The sequence below is a fragment of the Aphelocoma coerulescens genome, chromosome 2, assembly GCF_041296385.1.
Source record: "Aphelocoma coerulescens isolate FSJ_1873_10779 chromosome 2, UR_Acoe_1.0, whole genome shotgun sequence".
Lineage (NCBI taxonomy): Eukaryota > Metazoa > Chordata > Aves > Passeriformes > Corvidae > Aphelocoma > Aphelocoma coerulescens.
This window is the reverse complement of record NC_091015.1, coordinates 149,911,058-149,917,133: the sequence shown is the minus strand read 5'-3', so window position 1 is coordinate 149,917,133 and position 6,076 is coordinate 149,911,058.

Genomic DNA, 6,076 nt, shown 5'->3' with positions numbered 1-6,076 from the left:
TCATGTTTTGCAAAATTTAGGATGTCAGTTCTGTTAGGTTGGTTTGTACCAAAGGTTGCTTTTGCTCTCAGTGTTGTCTGAGACTTTGGAAGCAGGGATTTAAAGATTTTTATTACCTGTTGCAAATGTTGCATTTTAAAAAAATTAGAAGTGGTAGTACAAACAAATAGACAATGTGGACCATGTTTGAACATGTGGTCAAGCCAAAATCTTTTTCTGCACTTCCATGTTTTTGTTTGTTACAGGAGAAGCTTAGAAGAGAGAAGGCACATGTAGCCAATATCTTTTAAGAACCCTAACATAGTCTACATGTAGAATAATTTGAGTAGACATCTTGTGTTCATGCTTCAGAATTTTTCCTGTTTGAAATCTCATTTTTAATCTCATCTTGCCTCATGTTGTAAACTTTTTGGAGTAGTTTTTTTGGTTGGAATGGAGGATTACAAAAGGCCTGATGAGTGAGCTGAATATGGTTTAAAACTTCTGTTCTGAAATTTGAAATTCTTAAGATCAACGATGCAAATAAGGGAACAAAACTCTGGTTCAACTATTGGAATTTGAAGGGGGTTTTTTTTAAGTTTTGGGGTTTTCAGCTACTGTTTCACACTTGTCCAGATTTCCTTAGCACCTTTGCTCTGCAGAATATACCTTAGCATCTTTTAGGAGAAGATCACAGATCCTTGTTCTGAGTTCTGTCAGGTAAAGTGACTGATCACTGAGGTGCATGTTGGAAAGAAAGAGGCGCTATCACTGCGTACAGTTTCGTATTTACAGTTGAGGGGAAACACCAGTGACTCACCTTCAGCTTGTTCCAACTGTGTACCTGTTTCCCTCTTAACTCCTTAAGTGCCTGTATTCATCTACATGTGTAAAGTTGTTTTAGCTTGCCAGCACTCCTGCTTACTGTCTGGAATGTCATGTTGACTGGGAAAGGAGAGTAAGTTTAGTAATGTTCAGGCTTAAGGCTAAGACCAGTTTTTACAGTTGTCTTCAGTCCCTTCAGTGGAAGGATTCATAGCAGGACAAGTCTTCAAGACTGCATGGAGACAGGATCAGTGGCAGTGGACACAAATTGAAACATGGAAAAAATCCAGTTAGATTTAAGTGGGAATAAAAAGGAATATTTTTAGGTTTTTGACCTGGAAGATGATCTGGCACTGGAAGCAGTCACCTAGAAATGATACGCAATCTCCACCTTTGGATTTAGTAAGTACCTGACCACCCTGACAGATGTAAACCTGCTTTGAGGAGGGAGTTTGACTCTGGCCTTCAAAGGTCCCTTCCTTGGCTGAGCAACTGGAATTTAAGATGTGGTAGCAAGAAGCAGTTAAAAGTAGATTGCTGCTGGATTATAAACATGGTGCAAGAAAGCTGGTCTACAGCACAAGGATTCACTCTATGTATAGGATTGGTTCCTAGGATGGGGTTGAAGAGTCTGAATTGGAGTTGAAGTTAACAAGTTGCTTTTGGAGAGCAGTTTCCTAAGGCTGAGCATGCTCTGTGCGAAGTTCCTTACTCCCAAGTTTTCTGTCAAGGGATTGACTAAATGGCAATCTGTAGTAGATTCACTCTATATTGTTACAGCCCCAAAACAGTCACTTTAACATAATCCAGATTGTGTAATAGCCATGTTCCTTCTTAACACAATCATAGAAGTGCAGTTGTGTAATAATTAAAGAATTTTTAAATGAGATAAAATTGGAATGTTTCTTTGTAAACAGCAGGGAAAGGGGCTACATGCAGCTTTCCCTTTGACAGGAAGAATTTACTTAGAAGTACAGTTTTAAAATCATTTCATCCCAGGAGTGGGATGTTATCACAGCTTTCTGTTCTGTAAGTTTTGGACCTTTCATGTACCAGGTGTGTAGGCACAGAAAAGGTACATTCAGGCTGTAGCACTACTGAAATGCATGGTCTCCCATTAAAGGTTTCAGTCCAGCTCACAAAAAATGCCAACACTTTTACTACCTTCATGTTCAAGAAAGAAACAATCATTACTTTTTAATTTGATCCTTCTTAGGAAGCTCAAAGGATGAAGTTTATTCAACTTGTGGATATAAAACTTGCTTTATGAGTTCATTCTGGTTTTTTTAAGGAGGGTGGCAGGCTAGGAGTTTCTTGGTTTTGTGCTGTCATTTAAATCCTGGTGCTGTCATCACTGATGATTTTAGTACACAGGTGGGTTTCAGAACAGGATTTCAAAATCCTTCATAGTGATTTCCAGAAGAGATGTTTGCTAGTCAGTTTACTAAAATAGAAATCACATAATGGAAGTAAGATTCAGAGCAAACTATATTCACTGGTGAAATCTCAGGTACCTGCAACTGTGTTGTATGTAATGTTTCCCATTTTCTAAAATTGCAATTTTTGGTGAAAGGGGTTTTAAGCAAATTGTTTACTTTTAGTACTGTCAGTACCCCTCATATCTGCTTAGGAGAAGCTTAGAAAATGTTCATGTCACTCTTTAAAATAAAAAATGAAACAAAAAGGTGATTGTATAGTTGAGAGTGGTGCATGTGTTCTGAAGCCTACCTGCTGTTACACACTTTGGGTAATGTTTCCAAAAATCATTCTTCTAAATTGATAGATCTCACCTGGTTTCAACGGCTGAAAGGGAAATGCCTCATTCAGAATGTTGCTATGAAGGGCTTTAGTCCCAGGTACCTCTTGGTGCAGTAAATGTACTGTGCTTTCAGCAGTCCAGTAAAAATCTAGTCTGCTGATTTTTTTTTTCTTTATGTGCCAGCACTGCTGTTCAGAGAGGAAAGCTTGGGTGAACCTAACTGTGCAAGAACAAGCCCTGTGGTGGGCTGCTCCTGATGGTGCTGCAACAGCCCTCAGCTCTGCCAGTGGTCACCTGAGGGCTTTTCCATGTGGCTGAATGTGTGCTTGGCTGGGACTGTCACCATGGGTATGGGGAATGTGCTGCCTTCCCTGCCTGAGGAATCTGGGACACCTTCACAAATAACTGAGTTATGACTGAATTACACAGGGAGGGGAGAGCAGAAGGTGGAAGGCAAAGTTTTTTCTTAGGCAAAGGGTGAAGCTGGCCAGACTGTGAGTTTGCGGTAGGTTGGCAGGAGATTAAACTTTCTTCAAGCATGACAATTGCAAATTCTGCCATAACTTTCCATTGACTAAGCTTTAGCAATCTCATTAGTAGCAGTATTTTATAAACATCCAAGAATAGTTGTTCTCTAAATTACATGAAGATAAGGTCTACTTCATGCCTCTTGTTTTGGCTTTGCTTTTACAAAAAAATATGTGTAGTAACTGCTAAAAGAAGCCTTGGAAAGGGGAGAGGAAGAGTGTTTTAAGACTTCCCTCTCCTTTAGTTTTTGGAAGGGAGAAGTGATGAAGGGTGAAAGATGGGGAAAGGTCCTGCTCTAAGGCCTCTTTTAAAATGAAGTTTGTTTATTTTTTCAGTAGACTTGTTGAGCAGCTACAATGTTATATTATCAAGTTTTCCCTGTTTTGGAGAAAATAAGGATTGCTGTTTTCTCTTTAAATGACTGTAACATGTAAAGCTATGATTCTCTGGGGGTTAAAATATTTCATCTATCCTATTTAGAGAAGATATGTTGCCATGTTTGTAATTATTTTTTAAAAAAATTAAAGTTTCAATTGAAGTCTTCTCAATTCCCATTGTAGAAATGCTATCAGAAATTAAGCCTGCAAAAGCCATTCAAGCATTTTTAATAGGAAGGTAAGGTAAGGCAACAGTGCTGCTTCTGGCAAAGGGCTCCTTTTATAGCATGTGAGAGTGAAAGAATGGAGTGAGGGACTTCTAATCTTCCCTGCAATTGTTTATGTAACCTGTAAATATCCAGGAGGGAAGCAAAATCAGATGCCTGTGAGCTGTACATTAAAATAAAGGCTTAAACTAAAGCCCACCTGCAGCTTGGAAAGGCGGACGTATTTTCTACTCCAAGTCGTCACTAGGTTTTATAGCCTAAGACTCTGTTGTGCCAACAAAGAGGACTGACTGCTGGAATTGTTGTGAGTCAGAATGAAGAATAAGCAAACGTAGATCTGCAGAAAGTGCTGAGAGCTCAGCATGGCTGAAAAGTGGGCTTGGCTTTCCTTGATCATTTTGTAACTCAGCAGAGGATTTGGTGTATGAACTATCTTTGTAAATAAACAAGATGGCACCAAGTAGATGCCTTCCTCCATAGAACTAGACTTCCAAGGCCAGTGGGTAACAGCATGGTAGGGTGATTACCACCAAGAATAGGCTACCCAGGAACTATGAGCCCCCTGCAGCTGGATTCACGAATAGGAGTGTCCTTAGAAAGGATGGCAACTGGCAACAGAAGCCAAGTTGTGAAACAAATTCCTTGAAATGTATGAGTAGCCAGCTGACCAGCAGTAAAATAACATTCTTCTTTACTTGTATCATGCAACCCTGACTAAAGTGTAAAGATGTGAAAATGTGAATCTGCAAGCCTCCTAATGAATACTATTTTTTGTGAGAATGAGCAATGCTTTGCCAAGAACAAAACCACTACTGATGTACAGCTGTCCAAAGGTACTCCATTATGTTGTTCACATAGAGGATGGCTGTGGTTTCTTAGCAACTTGGGCAAAGGAATAAGCACATAACCACATCTTCCTTGACTTCACATCACACACATCTTCAGAAGTAGTCTATTTGTTTCTTGCTCAGTGCATTCTCAGTGATTGGAGGATATTTTGAATTAAGGGTATGAACACTTCTGATCTCCCCTCCTAAAAGAATAGGCTGCATGTTAGCAGACTAGACCAGGCATGGCAGGCCTCACCCATCTGCGTTGTGCAGGTGCAAAAGTCTAAACTTCTCCATCCACTGTGTCCCAAAGTCTCTTCTGTGTGAGGGTTTGTGTTCATATGTGCACCATGGCCACTGGACAAAGCTCAGTTAGCACCAGGTGAAATCATAATGCAGTATATGCATTGCACAGCTTAAGTCATTTAAAAGGTTCAAATTAGATGATTGTCATGTTGGATCTCATCTTCCTGGAGCTAACCAACCCTGAATATACTAAGTTGGCCATGAAGAGAAATTTTAATGCAAAGAGCATAAAAGTTTAAGCTTGTTTCAGTAGGTTGAACTTCTTGTTGCAGTGAACATCTCCTGTAAATGTAAGAATTTGTCTTAAAAAAAATGAGATGCTTGTGAGAGCTTGTATGCACTGTAGTAGCAGTTTGGAAAAGTGCTGGCCATGCTGCTCAGCTCCAGCTGCCTCAGCTGAGGTCCCGTCTTAGGAATTAGAAGTCAAAGTACCTTTTGGGAGTTTTGGGGTGTTAGTTTAATTATTTCTGCATGTTTTCGTATTTTATAGTAGGGACTACAGAAATGCATTGTCTTATTTAATAATAATTGTTTGCATAATGCGTAATTCCGGGGTTTTTTTCCCTGTTTCTACTGCTTTAAGGTGCATTTTTCCTCCCATGATGCCAGATTGATGTATTTTTGAAGAGGCAAAAGGTGATGACATTTAGATAGTAATAGTTTATCCTACATCAGACTGCAGTTTATCCTTCTCACTTATGCAAACCTTGTGTTGCATGATTTCCTCAATGTAAAAACCCTTTTCCTAAATGAATTTTGGAAAAGACAAAGAAATTTTGTTTGTAGTACAGGAAATTTTGAAGTTTGATCAGTATATAGAACAGAGAACAACCTGTCTGTTTCTTTTCTGTAGGTTTATTTTCGACCTAACTAGTATTGTTTGTTTAGTGCTGTGCCTTCCTTACTGCATATGTAGGGAGAGGCTTATTTCAACTTCTTTTCTTCCCTGTTTCACACTTCATATTGCCTTATAAATCTCCCAGAAGATCTGAAACTCACTCAAGGCAGTCAGTTTCCAAAGCTTTGAAAACTTTTATTGGAAATTATTAGTAGGAAAAATATAACCCAATATTTTGTATGATTTGAATATAAAGCAAATGTTACCAAGAATGGGAAATGTCAGATAATTTCTGAGTCTCCAGAAGGTTCAAATTAGGTTAAAAGTAACAAGAACACTCATCTATTTTGGCTTTCAGCAAGGTTAGATATTAGTTTCCTGGACAAATTAATTGAGTGTTTTCAACA